Here is a 15,287-nt window from a genome sequence, read left to right on the forward strand (position 1 = left end):
GCAGCTCCGGAAAGCTCAATGGGAGCCGGTGGGAAAGTTCTCGCCCTGTTCATTCATGCCCATGCTGACGTCACGCGAGCCACGCCCCCAGCCGGCCGCGCGCCTCTCGCCTCGCTCCCGCGCTGCCCTCCGGCCCGGGACAGAGAAATTCAGGAGGCGCAGGCGCAGGCAGGACCTGCCCGACGGGGCGCGGTGCAAAGGGTCCCTGGAGGCCCTTGCCCCCCACTCGGCTCTGATCGAATTCCCTGGCGGGGGCGGGCGCTCTCCATGGCCCCTGCGCACCCCGAACCCGGGACTCAACCCTCGACCCCGGGGGTCCCCTGGAAAGTTGGCTCTCCCCTCCATGCCAGTCTCCTCTGCTCCCAAGAGGTAGTAGGCAAAGGCAAAGCCTCCGTTGTGCTGTGCAGAGGCAGAGATGCTATCTGAGCAGTTTCTGAACAGCCACATCGAGTGGCGTAGCGTGGGGGGTGCAGGGGAGGCCGGCCGCACCGGGCGCAACATCTGGGGGTTAGGGTTATGGGGCGCAAATCCACGGGTTAGGGGGCGCAAATTACTTGCCTTGCCCCGGGTGCTGACAACCCACACTACGCCACTGGCCACATCAAAATCCGTATGATTTTTTTCTTTTAAGAATCCTTCATGCTGTAGGATAAAGGTAAAGGGACCCCTGACCATTAGGTCCAGTGGTGGCCGACTCTGGGGTTGCGGTGTTCATCTCGCTTTATTGACCAAGGGAGCCGGCGTACAGCATGTGGCCAGCATGACTAAGCTGCTTCTGGCGAACCAGAGCAGCTCACAGAAACGCTGTTTACCTTCCCGCCGGAGCGGTACCTATTTATCTACTTGCACTTTGATGTGCTTTCGAACTGCTAAGTTGGCAGGAGCAGGGACCGAGCAACAGGAACCGCCAACCTTCTGATCGGCAAGTCCTAGGCTCTGTGGTTTAACCCACAGCGCCACCCGCGTCCCATGCTGTAGGATAACTGGGACCTAATTTACAGGATTGTGCCACAAAGATGACCAAAACAATGTAGCAAATCGGTTTGAGGCATGCGGTATTGCTAGCCCTGTAAAGGATCAGCATGCAAGCATTTGCCTGGTTACTGCAAAGTGGTATGTGGACTGCAGGGGCCCCCTCTCCAATTTTTGTAGCCCCTCTGACCCAGATTCCAAAGTTTCCTGGCCAGTTGAGGCCCTTCTTCAGAATGACACACAAGCCCTTCTGTTCCTCAGCCCGTGAGGTTTTCCCCAATTATATTGATTCTTCAGTTCCCACGAAGAAGTCAGCACTTTCAGCCTGAATGGTTGGAATATTTGTTGATGTTCCATGACAGCGCAGCACCTCATCCCATTGTTTGTAGGCATCTGCATTGAGTTTGAGCCTTGCAGGAAGACACAAGATTTACCCACCCGGGAAGAATGGCATATGAAGTTGATGGACTATATGGAACTGGCGGAAATGACTGGCAGAATCCGAGACCAGGGAGAAGAGTCGGAAGAAGACTGGGAAAAGTTTAAAGACTATTTACAGAAATACTGTAAAATTAATGAATGTTAGAAAAATGTTGGAATGAAGTTACATGGCTTTAGTAGAAACGTTATAAGGAATTAAGTATAAATAGATTAATAGAGTATTAATGGAAAAAATAAGGTTAGAATGTGTTAAGATAATTATAGGTAATTATAGATAAGATAAACAATTAACAGAAGTGGAATACAAAAAGGGAGGTGTGAGGAGGTCGTTGAAATAAGTGAATGAAAGATAAGATATTGAAATGGTTTGATGTGTTTTAAACGGTTTTTGTTTTGTTTTGTTAGTTCAATGTGTTAGTGTTATGTAGGGGTTTTGTATTGTATTGTATTGTTCTTTTTTGTTTTGTTTTGTAGTGTTTAAATTGTTGGAAAAGTAATATTTTTTTGCAATGCTGGATCCTGATGCCTCCTTAAAGATATTGTTTCTTTATCTACGCATCTGCATCGATAAGCGCACTTTTTTCTATAAGGAGCTTAAGGTGGCATTCCTGCTCCTCCCCGCCCCCAACCCCCGCGATAGCAACCTTAGGCTGACAGGTGCTGACTGGCCCAAGGTCATTCTCAGTATTTGAAATATGCTGTATTACTAGCACAGTAAACAGATACAGCAGACTTTCCTTTTATGTTCAAAGGTCTGCATTGAAAAAGTGTGCATTTAACGATAGCAACGTGGAGGGCAGCCAGATCTCCACAAAGAGGCAGTGCCATAACTAGGGTGCGGCCACCAAGAAGGCCCTGCTATGTGCGGTTGATCCGCAGACTACGCTCACCAAGGGCACCTCAAAAAGAACTTCAAACCAAGGTAGGTAAGAAGGCAGCCCTTAAAATGCTCACCAGTTGCTCCCAGAGACACAACTCTGGAACTCCCTACCTAGGGAAGCCAGAGTGGTTCCCTCCCTGCTGTCCCGCCAGCAGGTGAAGACCTTGTTCCAACAGGCTTTGGGGAACTGACTGCTTTTAATGAGAAGGCTGATGATGTGCTGTAATTATCTGTATGGTTTTAATAGATCTTTTATATGTGTATAAAATAACGGGGGGTATTGTTTATGTTGGTTACGGTGTTTTTATATTGTAAACCGCCCTGTGATTCTTGGATGAAAGGTGGTATAGAAACTCTCTCTCTCTCTCTCTCTCTCTCTCTCTATATATATATATATATATATACTGTATGACTTTTTTTTGAGCTGTAACTCACCAGAGCTTAGTTCCAGCAGCTCTCAGGGTCCATGGTGAATTCTGGCACCTCTTTTTCCAGAAAAATAGCACTGGTAGATGATAGATAGATAGATAGATAGATAGATAGATAGACAGACAGACAGATCTCTGTGTGTGTGTTCTATTTTTAATGTTTGTTTTTCTATGTTTTTAGCAATTTTTGTTTTTATCTGTAAGCCACCTTGAGTCGCATCAGGGTAAAAGGAAGGGTATAAATAAATATAGTAGTAGTAGTAGTAATAAATGATTTGATAATCAGGCACACTAGTACTAACACCTTGAACTGGGCCTGGGTACAATGTATTTGAACTTATTTTGTAGCTAATCTTTCAATTTTCTTGCTGTCAGGATTTGGGAACTTCTAGCCTGGGGGCCAAATGTGCCCTCCAGAACTCTCTGCCTGGCCCTCAGCACATCTCTGAGGCCACACACCTCCCAGAGCCTGCTCTGTGCCCTCCTCATGGGTATAGCCAAGGGGGGTAGCTGCGCCCCCTTAAATCAATCAAAATCAATACTGTGGTACCTTGTGTTACAGACGCTTCAGGTTACAGACTCCGCTAACCCAGAAATAGTACCTTGGGTTAAGAAATTTACTTCAGGATGAGAACAGAAATTGTGCGGTGGCAGCAGGAGGCCCCATTAGCTAAAGTGGGACCTCTGGTTAAGAACAGTTTCAGGTTAAGAACGGATCTCTGGAATGAATTAAGTTCTTAACCCAAGGTAAAGGTAAAGGGACCCCTGACCATTAGGTCCAGTTGTGGCTGACTCTGGGGTTGCGGCGTTCATCTCGCTTTATTGGCCGAGGGAGCCAGCGTACAGCTTCTGGGTCATGTGGCCAGCATGACTAAGCCTCTTCTGGCGAGCCAGAGCAGCGCACGGAAACGCCGTTTACCTTCCCGCCGGAGCGGTACCTATTTATCTACTTGCACTTTGACGTGCTTTCAAACAGCTAGGCTGGCAGGAGCAGGGACTGAGCAACGGGAGCTCACCCTGTTGCGGGGAATCGAACTGCCGACCTTCTGATCAGCAAGCCCTAGGCTCTGTGGTTTAACCCACAGCACCACCTGCGTCCCTAACCCAAGGTACCACTGTACAAATCAATAGAAATCTGAGGTTCTGGCTCCCTCACCAAAAGCCTGTCCTCCCTAACAAGAATCCTGGCTATGCCCACGGCCCTCCTCAAGTGCTTTTGCCTGGCTGCGATGGGTCCTTGAACTGAGACGATGCCCCTTTGCTTTGCCTGGAAAGAGGACAGAGAAAAACACTTGCCTTGTGCTGTGATGGTGAAAGCTTAGCTGCCCTGACTCTTACCTGTACAAAGGTAAGTCATGTCCGTTGCTCTGCCCCACCCATCAGAGGAACGCAGACCCCCAAGGTGGACCTTGTACTATTGATTGGATAGAGTTTAGGGTTGGTTCAGAATCCTCTCTCTTCTTCCAAACCCCTCTCGAAGAGTCAGTGCGTGTGATCTTAGCATCACTTCTGATAAGGCCACCAAAAGCACAGGTGCTCGGGCCCTGAGTTGGGCGTGTTGCCAGCCTTCCATAGCCATGGGACAGGTTCCCTCCATGCCTCTGGTATCCACACTTGGCACTCAGGAGGCAAGAATCGAAAGTGGCCTCTTTGGTGGATCTCAGACAGGCATTCCCAACTTGGTGCGCTCTGGATGTTTTGATAGACATACTTGCTGGGACCTGAGGGGCATCGCAGTCTGAAATTTATGGAGCTCACGAGGCAAGTGATGGCTGTTTTAAGAGACTGTGATGAGTCTCTCCACGCAGCCACCTTTGCAAGTGGATTCTGCAGAAATAGCTTCTCTCCCCGTCTCTCTCATTCACGAACAGGCACACGTGGGCAGGATGACATCAGTCAATTCACCTCTAAAAGAACCTCTTTTGTCCGCCTTCCTCTTGGGTGACCTAATGCAGAAATCATTTCCCCAGAGAATTTTGCCAAAGGGAGGTATGGGAAGAATTTTTCACAATTTTCGTCTGAAGTTTGGCATCCCAGCTCTACACTTTTATCAAGGTAAAAAGTGAGCTCACTTCTGGAGGACAGACTTTTTTGAGCACTGCCAACGGGGAGCAAGGTGGGATACTTCTCTCCAAAAGATTTTCCTTTGGGAAAGCTGGTGGTTTGATCAAATGCTAAGGTGCCCACTCAGATCGCCTACTGCGACCTTCTGTTTTAAAGAGCCTCATCATTTAATCCTTGGCCATCATTCCAAGAGCTCTGTAGAAGAGACCACTGTTCACAACAACAACAACAACAACAACAACAACATTATAATTCATTCTTTATACCCCGCCCATCTGGCTGGGTTTCTCCAGCCAGTCTGTGCGGCTTCCAACAGAACACTAAAATACAATAACCCATTAAACATTAAAAGCTTCCCTAAACAGGGCTGCCTTCAGATGTCTTCTAAAAGTCTGGTAGTTGTTTTTCTCTTTGACATCTGGTGGGAGGGCGTTCCACAGGGCGGGTGCCACTACCGAGAAGGCCCTCTGCTTGGTTCCCTGTAACTTGGCTTCTCGCAGTGAGGGAACCGCCAGAAGGCCCTCGGTGCTGGACCTCAGTGTCCAGTCAGAACGATGGGGGTGGGGACGCTCCTTCAGGTATACTGGACCAAGGCCGTTTAGGGCTTTAAAGGTCAGCACCGACACTTTGAATTGTGCTCAGAAACATACTGGGAGTCTTTCAGGAACGGTGTTATATGGTCTCGGTGGCTGCTCCTAGTCACCAGTCTAGCTGCCACATTCTGGATTAGTTGTAGGTTCCAGGTCACCTTCAAAGGTAGCCCCACATAGAGCACATAGCAGCAGTTCAAGCGAGAGATAACTCTGACATTGCAGATGTGAGGCTTGCAGCCCTTCAGTTCATGACCAAACTTAAAAAATACATTGGTACCTCGGGTTAAGAACTTAATTTGTTCTGGATGTCCGTTCTTAACCTGAAACTGTTCTTAACCTGAAGCACTACCTTAGCTAATGGGGCCTCCTGCTGCTGCCGTGCCGCCGCTGCGCGATTTCTGTTCTCATCCTGAAGCAAAGTTCTTAACCCGAGGTATTATTTCTGGGTTAGCGGAGTCTGTAACCTGAAGCGTATGTAACCCGAGGTACCACTGTATACTGGTTCTATTCCCAAGTTTGTACTACACCTGCTCTCACTAAATAAACTCTGCCCATGCTCAGAGGTGGCCATGGACCCCTGGCATTCAAAACACTTTTCAAAAAAATTCAACGAGCTCAAATGGAGACTTGTTTTGCTTCCCCCTTTCTGAGGTAGAACGTATATTGTGGAAGTGCATGGGCTGATTTAAGAACACATTAAGAGCACTGCTGGGTTAGATTGAGGGCGTGGTTCATTTTGCCCACCTACCGTACTTTTCGCAGTGGCCAGCCAAATGCCCCCAGGAAGTCTGGGGCAGGGCATGAAGGCAACAGCACTCTGCCATCACTTGGCTCCAGCGGTTGTTTTTTCAAAGGTAGACTGCCTCTGAACACGCAGGCTCTGTTTCGCCACCCTGCCCGATACCCACGTGCAGGCCTCTCCACTTCCGTGCAGTTGAGTTGCGTTGAATATTTGTTAGAAAGGTGGAGGCATAAATGCTGGAAATGAGAACAGTCACCTCTGAAATCTAGCCCAGCCAGTAAGTGCTGCTGCTGCTGCTGCTGCTGCTGCTTGGGGGCAGGGTGCAAACATGGAACTGTGGCTTATTGAAGAAGCACTACTTCCTGTTGCCTGCCCTGAATCCGCTGCCAAACTTATTGCAATCTAGTCTAATAGGATGCGAGTGGGAAGCGCTCGCTTACTCTTTGCCAAGCATAATTTTAATAAACCTTCCCGCCCCGCCAGACACCATTTTCTCTCCTTAAAAACAAAATATCAAACTACATTTAACATTGCATCATAAAACAGTTTAAAGATCTGGCAATGCAATTATCTATAGAAATAAATTGATGCATTTATGAGACATAAAATTATATCCTTGCAACTTCAGTGTTCCAGCTGGGAGGTATTATTATTTTTCTAAAACTAAAAAAAACCACACACACCAAACACATTGGCTTTTCCATGCTCCAAACCCCTGGTCACCTTGCTTGCAGTGCTCTGGCGTTCTGTTTAATTCCTTCTTGATATAGATTGTTTTTCCTTTCTCATTTCACCATTTGGCTTCTTACAGTTTGCCTTTAATTAACAGCCCCACCACTCGCTCCACAACAGCTGCTATTTGCATTTTTTTTTAAAAAATGTGCACATTATATGCAAAGAGGCATTTAACAGCAAGCCTAGTTGCCACCTTCTCCCCCAACGACCCCTTTGCCTGCTTTTCTTGCATCCCTTTGGAGAAATTATTGTTTCCCTTCTGTCCTCTGCACCCCTCCCCTCCAATTCTAGGTGACCCTTCTAAAAATATAAACCAGTGTGGCATTTATTCTGCCACTATAAATATTAATGGAGGCGGAAAAGCGAGCCTGTAAAGTTCAGGTGAGGCCCGCAGGCCAAACGCCATCCCAGGCAGAAGAAAGCAGGAAAACGGATCGTAAAGGTTCAGCCAGAGCCGTAACAGCAATTTGTTTTGAAGAGAGCAGCCGGCACGCAAGGTGCAGATGCCAGGAAGCCACTGCAGCCCCTTCCTTCCAGCTGTTGGCTTTTGCTGCAAAAAGAAGCAGCTGCCAGCCTCAGGGTCCGCAGGCGAGGCCTTGTGTGTGAAGGCGGGGAGGTTAAAACTGCACTAAATGCATCTTGAGCGGTTGTGGGTTAATCCCCAAGCAAGGCCATTTCGAAAGCATTTCGGTGCCTTACGGTGGAATGTGCAGCTGGCAATCTGCAGAAGGTAACCTGCAGCTTGAAAGGTGCTTGGAAACGTGCAGGTGATGCACAGTTCGCTGTGGTTTAACTGAGCCTCACAGATCAGATCTACCAGCCTTCGAAGGGTGACCAGGATGATGCTGCCTCTGGTCCCAAATGTCCCAGCTGAGAGGCGGGTCATCGGCCTCGTACCTCCAGGGTGACAGATGGGAGGATTGATGTAGGGCAGGACATTTTTGGCAAAAGGTTTTCTCTCTCTCTCGTTAGAAAAGAATTCCAAGGGAGAGACGTGTGGTGCAACTCAGCCAGGTACGCCTGTCTCAAGGTACTTCCTAGTCAGAATGGTTGGGCAACCTCAGAACAAGTTACCCAGGGATGTTGTGGAACATTCTTCCCTGGAAGGAGCTGGAGCGAGTTGATGCTCGCACAGTGAAACCCAGCACTTGTGAAGGACTGGAAGGAGCTGACTCATGACTAGTGCGCTTTGAGCCTGACCTCATGGCTCCCTGGTGCCTCAGCTGTGCAGGGTTTGGGGGGGCGGGTGTTGCGCTTTTTCTACCCATCGGAGACTGAATAAAATAAGTCTTGTCTGGGATTTGAATCAGCCCCAAACTGTCAAGAGTGTTACATTACCCACTATGCACATGACATTCTAAGGAGTGACATAATTCAGAAAGGTCGTATTTGCAAAGTGCCATATAAACAACAAAAACCACACACACATGCGCGGAGGCACCCTTAGTGACCTCTCTGCTTTTGTTTTTAAGGTTCCTCTTCCTTCTGAACAGAAGCATTTCCTGAAATTTACATCAGAAGCCCGTTAAGTGTGTTTCTTAGGGCTTAACCGGAGGCAGGTCTCAGGCCCAGAACCTGTTTAAAATGTCAGGAGGACTCAACCCTGGAGTATTTGAAATGAAAATAAAGAGAGGGTGCCTCTGAGCATATACAGAGTGCCCTCTCTCTTGCCACTGACAGTGTGCCCTGCCAGCAGCGTAGGGGACAGGAACACCAGGGCAGAGGGCATGATTGCTGTGGTTTAAGATCTTCATATTTCCAGGTTGCTGTTTTCTTATTCATTAGCTTCTTTTATAGTGGCCGATTAACGTTGCATGACCTTTTTAAATATTTTGTTGGAAGCTGCCCAGTGTGGCTGGGTGGGGCAACCCAGTTAGATGGGTGGCATATAAAACAACAACAACAACTCGCATCAAGCCCTCTAAATGGGCTGTGTGGCCCTGAATCCAAACATGCCGACTTTTGCACAAACTCATTGATGAATGTGGAAAGTTCTGGTAGTGGAACTGTTGCCTTTAAGCCCCCAGAGGTTCCTGCTGCCCCAGGGATATTTGCACAAAGGAGGCTGCTGCATTGGCAAAAGGTGACAGGCAGCTGGGAAGATGTTGCTCTCTTACCGTGACCCATGAAAGTAGGTCAGGAGGCAGAGATGGTGAGATTTTGTAACCAGAAGAAGAAACAGCCACTGCCAGGGGATGGAACCAGTTTGTTCCCAGGAGAGGGTGGAGTCTCCCCAGTTTGAAACAAGCAAAGCTAACAGGGACAGCTTAGGTCTAACTGGTCACAAGTAGGTCTCTGGAGAGGAGGGTGCCCTGGTGGTGGGTGATAAATCACTTGGGCTGCACAGAAACGGCCTGGCTGGGCGTCAGCTGAGAGACAGGAGTGCTGCTGACTCTGCCTTCTGCTCCCTGCCTTGCCTCCTGGGCAACCCCATTTCCCCAGCCCTCTCCCTTGCCTCCTGCCCTTGCTGTTCATCTTCAGTTTCGCCTGTGACAACCTGGATTTGCTGCGCTGTGGGTTAAACCACAGAGCCTAGGACTTGCCGACCAGAAGGTCGGCGGTTCGAATCCCCGTGATGGGGTGAGCTCCCGTTGCTCGGTCCCTGCTCCTGCCAGCCTAGCAGTTCGAAAGCACGTCAAAGTGCAAGTAGATAAATAGGTACCACTCCAGCGGGAAGGTAAACGGCGTTTCCGTGCGCTGCTCTGGTTCGCCAGAAGCGGCTTAGTCATGCTGGCCACATGACCCGGAAGCTGTATGTCGGCTCCCTCGGCCAATAAAGCGAGATGAGCGCCGCAACCCCAGAGTCGGCCACAACTAGACCTAATGGTCAGCGGCCGCTTTACCTTTACCTTAAGCCTTAGAGCAGGGGTCAGCAACCTTTTTCAGCTGTGGGCCTGTCCACTGTCCCTCAGTCCATGTGGTGGGCTGGACTATATTTTTTTGGGGGGGGGATGAACTAATTCCTATGCCCCACAAATAATGCATTTTAAATAAAAGCACACATTCTACTCACGTAAAAACACGCTGATTCCTGGACCTTCTGTGGGCCAGATTGAGAAGGTGATTGGGCCGCATCCTGCCCATGGGCCTTAGGTTGCCTACTCCTGTCTTAGAGGCTTGGAAGATTCACTGTGGGCTCCTACATCGGGTTGCCATATTTCAAAAAGTAAAAACCAGGACACCCCAAAAGTTACTGAGCTTTTTTAAAGAAGATTGTTGATCCAAAATTGTTGATCCAAGATAAAGCACCACATTTCAGAAATTTCCCCCCTATCCTTCACCCAAACAAGCCTCGCAAAAGCTGTTAGAAATCCCTTCTTGAAATTCCCAGGTGTCAAGAAAGGTTATTTATGTATGCTGCTACAGCGGACCTATGTTTTGTTAGCCCAAAAATGGAAAACGAGCGAGGTCCCAACTAAAGAAGAATGGCAACTTAAGCTGACAGAATATATGCAGCTTGCAGACTTAACATATAAAATAAGAGAACAAGAAGAATATAGGTTTAGAGAAGATTGGAAAACGTTTATTGAATATATGCGTACACCTGAAAACGTGGTCAGCATTAAGATAAATTCAACAGTGTAAATAAGTCTTGATGGATGCAATAATGGAATACTGAATGGTTTAGTTTTTGTAAAGTATGCAGGGATTTATGATATGCAAAATGAAACATGGAAAAAGAAGAAAGGAAGTCATTGATATTTTAAGGATGTTTAAATGAGTATTTTAAATTGTAAAACAGAAAATTTAATAAAATTATAACGGTGCTTTTTTCTGGGGGGATGCAGGGGGATGCATACTCCTAAACCAGGGGTCTGCAACCTTTAAGACAAAAAGAGCCACTTGGACCCGTTTCCGAAGGAAAAAAAAACTGGGAGCCCCAAAACTCGTCATTATAAAAATAACCTTTTTGTCACTTTTTATTATTTCTTTGTTTGACCCCTCAGAATTACTCCTCTTCATAGAAATAAATGTTAAATTAACAAGTTACCTTTTTGTGTGTGTGTGTTCTTCACTCCCCTTCAAAACAGTGACCAGCGTACATGCCCCTTACAATGTAGCGGGCGGGCGGGCGGGAAGGTGACGTCGGGATGGTGCGTGACTAACGCACGCACCGCCCCCATGCGACGTCACAGCCAGTACAGCGCCCGCCACAGTGGGGAGTGTCGGGGCACACAATGCGCCTCCTCCCCTCACTAGTATCCACCCCGGAGCCGTGGCAAAGGTGTAAAAGAGCCACATGCAGCTCCGGAGCCGCGGGTTGCAGACCCCTGTCCTAAACATTTTGTGAATCTAAGTTTGGACTCATTGAGGGGCAGTATTTCAATATGAATAGGAAAATGAGAGTACCCCTAAACATTTTTTAAAGAAAAAAAGCACTGTGTGTGTCCCTGCAGCTACAATTCAGATGTGGATCCTGAGTGGACAGAAAGGGACATGTGTTTTGCTTTAAGCTAGGGGAGTGCCCAGCACTTTCCTGCTTTGCCCGGGTGAACTGGCCAAACTGGCCGTCACAAATGACAAGTAGACTCCGTTGAGGCTTGAGCTGTGGCTGGGCAGTATTGTGCTCAGGCACCCAGGTCATAAAGAGCACAGTAACATGGGATTGCCAGCAACTGGTATTCAGAGGCAAAGCTGGCTCCGTTTTCATTTTTTATCCCCAAAGCTAAACATTGCTATGTGCAGATATATGTGCATATGTCAGATATTGGAAGCAAACGGCAATTCCGACTGCTAAATAATGGCTGGGTACAGCGTGGGAATGGGCAAAAACCAACAAGAATGCTATTTAAGGTTGTGCAAAAGAAAAAGAGACAGGAATCCGTGTGTGTGGCACTTTACAAATTATACGGGGAGAGGTCCCTGCCCTGAGGCGCTTGCAGTCTAGACATCAGCACAGAGGAGACAGTGGATTGGAAGAGGAGAAAGAGGGATCCAAGCTGGAAAGAGGCTGCTGTTTCAGTTACATGTTTAGGCTATTTATTAGCATTAATAAATGGACACCTTCAATTTCTGCAGGGTTTAGCCAACTATAGCCAGATGGACGAATGGGCTTTAAAACATTATCGTTTAAAATGCAGTGACTTAAGTGTACTATCTCAATAAATACTGCTGGGGGGCAGGTTGTAAGCCAATTGGTCAGGCTTCTGTCCCTCTCTCTCTGTTCCCTTTCTCTAGAGTCAGTCTTGCGGTATGTAGACTGGCCACTTAGCTACCGCTGTCATCAGACACCTGCTTTTCCTTTTTAGATGTGGGCATCTTCCTGGCCTGTTTTGAAAAAGTGCCCCAGGGCCGATCCTGTCACGCAAAGAGAGCGCCATGCTCTACGTCAGTTCTGTGGTCGGGCCAAGAGGTCCCACGTGCGTCTTCTGTCGGACAAAGATCTTGTTTCTGGATTCCCGGAGTGACTTCGGCGAAACATGTTATTTGTTCTCCTCCTGCCGCTCTCCTCGGTGCACAGAGTGCTTTACAATCCCCAATGTTTCCATCCTCTCTCACAGCAAGGCCAGAGAGGTCCGCCTAAGCCAGTCTTCGGCTTGAGGGAGGATTACCGGCCCTGGGAAGCCTCCATCCTTGGCTTTAATGCACACGATCCTCTGTGTTCAGGGATTGGGGCAGTTTCCTACAGCAAAGAGCTGCAGCTGCCGTTGGTGTTGCTTGGGACAAGCGCTGCCTCATCCTCTCCCCGAGCTCGGTGGCAGTGCTGGGGGGGGAGGGACATTCTGGGATCAAATTAGAAGCTGGGGTGGCTTTTGTAATTCTGGGACTGTCCCTGGAAAATCGGGAGACTTGGAGGGTACGCTTCTGGGAAGAGTTGCCGTGTGTTCGTTTCTTTGAATAAAGAGTTAACTTCACTGACACAGAGTGAATTATAATCACCTCACCAACGGTGTCCCCTAACACCGAGTGAATTATTGCTGACCTGTTCCTTGCACCTCACCAACGGTGTCCAAAACCCCTCAGTTGTTGTTGTTGTTTAGTCGTGTCCGACTCTTCGTGACCCCATGGACCAGAGCACGCCAGGCACTCCTGTCTTCCACTGCCTCCCGCAATTTGGTCAAACTCATGTTGGTAGCTTCGAGAACACTGTCCAACCATCTTGGCCTCCGTCGTCCCCTTCTCCTTGTGCCCTCCATGTTTCCCAACATCAGGGGCTTTTCCAGGGAGTCTTCTCTTCTCATGAGGTGGCCAAAGTATTGGAGCCTCAGCTTCAGGATCTGTCCTTCCAGTGAGCATTCAGGGCTGATTTCCTTCAGAATGGAGAGGTTTGATCTTCTTGCAGTCCATGGGACTCTCAAGAGTCTCCTCCACCACCATAATTCAAAAGCATCAATTCTTCGGTGATCAGCCTTCTTTATCGTCTAGCTCTCACTTCCATACATCACTACTGGGAAAACCATAACTTTTAACTATACGGACCTTTGTTGGCAAGGTGATGTCTCTGCTTTTTAAGACACTGTGGCGAAGGGGCTTGAATAACTCAGAGAAGCTATGAGCTATCTCATGCAAGGCCACCCAAAATGGACAGGTCATAGTGGAGAGTTTCGACCAAACGTGATCCACCTGGAGCAGGAACCGGCAAGCCACTCCAGTATCCCTGCCAAGAAAACTCCACGGACAAAGACAACAGGCATATTAAAAAAACAAAACCTCAGTGTTTCCTCCTAAAGACAATCTGAGGCCATGCACTGCCTCCACAAATACTGCCTCTCTCTGTGACCACCATTCTTGGCAGATCCGAGAGATGGCTGGGCTTTTTGGCCAACTAGAATTTCCTGGCTTTCCCCCCCACTCCCTGCCTGCCCTCGGTTGCCAGAGATCCAACTTTTCTTCCATCCCTGTGCCTGCTAATACTGTGAACGCCTTGGGGGGGGGGCTCAGTGGAGGCACCACCAAGAAAAGGCTTTGGAGATGGGCTAGGTTGGAAAGTCAAAGGCTCAGGCCTTTGGGTATCCTTGTGGGAAAGCTGGAATAGGAATTTGGAGGGGTCTTCTTCTGACCCACCCATGGCTTGCAGCTCCCCTTTGCCTGCCTTCCCTTGCACAGTCACCTCCCAGCTTCTAGCCCTGGGGGGGAGGACGAGAGGGAGGGGGGCATCTCTTCCTGGGTTCAGGCTGGTGGTGTCATCCTGTGGAATTTACCCTCCAGGCGAGGAAGTTCTCCATGCAGAGGAACTTCACCCTCCAGAGCATTCCTTGCGATGTTTGTCACCCCAGCAACAAAAATGCGATCCTTCTCCTGCTTGGGATGAGAGGTTCCTTCCTTCCTTCCTTCCTTCCTTCCTTGAACTCCACACTCCTCTCTGTGTGGGCTCCCCTGGCTTGCCTGTCTCTTGTGACCAGCTGTGTGACCTTTGTCTCACTCTCAAGGGCTGACACGGGCAGGGAACTCTGTTAACATACCCACGTGAACTCTGGCAATGTTTTTAAAAGGCCTCCCCAACAGGCAAGGAGAGGGACAGCGTCTTAGGGTCCAGAAACAAGGGCTGCCCCAGCCAGTTGAGCACATGAAGGCAGCCTCCAGCTGCATTCACAAACCTGTTGCTGTGCATCCAATGTGCTGCACACTGCTTGTCTTAGCCACAACCAATGCCTTTTTTTTCAGCCGGAGTGTGTTCTGGGACCTCTCGGGTGGGTGCCATTGCGGGCCGGTGTCAATCCACCCACTTCTTCCCTTCATGTACTTCTGAGAAGCCCAAAACGAACATTTCGAGTCAAAACGGAAGCTGCGAGTCTACAGCTGTTTTAGATCTATGACTCCACCTAGCTCCTTGGTCAAGCTATGGGACGGGGCCAATTCATATTTCATTTTCTTCAAACCATCTCCCATGTAGCGGCAGCAGGCTTTAAGCTTTCCAACCAGGCCTCTACCGTTGCACATGGGCGTGTTTGCACGAGGGCCCTTCCGAGCTTCCCTAGCCATCGAAGGGAGGCAGGGGTGTATTTATTTGACCTGCACCAGAACCAGGGGCGACCCCCAAACCAGCTAGGGAGACAGCTTGCCATAGTTTTTAGCACCTCCATGGCTGATGAACATAGCTGCTGTCAAATCAGCATCTGTTCAGGGCTACCCCAAGTCGCCCGGCGACTTACTGTACTGGTGAGTTCAGGCACCTATTTTTCTTGGAAAAAAGCGGTGTCCCACAACTCGTATCCTGGTTTTTTTAAAGGAAATAATGTATTTTGATGTGTTTCCCCCTCCAAAACCAGCTTTGACCCACACCGAGGAAAAGAACAACCTGGTTGCATTGCTGCTTGTGCACAGAATCTCTCGGTTGCCGCAGGGCCTGTGGTGGATCCGTCTAGCTTCCCAGGCAGAATAATTTTGACCCTTAACGGTTTGAGCCCCACACGTTTATGTGATTGCCTCAAATCTCTGCCCCACCCCTGCCCACCCCACCCCACCCCGGATCTTTGCCAAGATTAAAAATC

General features: G+C 48.7%; 1 long non-coding RNA gene across 1 annotated transcript; it reads left to right on the forward strand.

The window, feature by feature from the left end:
• The first annotated feature begins 2,063 nt into the window (after positions 1-2,063).
• Positions 2,064-12,595, forward strand: LOC309536604. The gene is made up of 3 exons (XR_014221668.1): positions 2,064-2,335; positions 12,105-12,136; positions 12,167-12,595. It is a non-coding gene; the product is annotated as an uncharacterized lncRNA (long non-coding RNA).
• The last annotated feature ends 2,692 nt before the right edge of the window (positions 12,596-15,287 follow it).

The sequence above is a fragment of the Podarcis vaucheri genome (genome assembly GCF_965113315.1).
Source record: "Podarcis vaucheri genome assembly, chromosome: 7".
NCBI lineage: Eukaryota > Metazoa > Chordata > Lepidosauria > Squamata > Lacertidae > Podarcis > Podarcis vaucheri.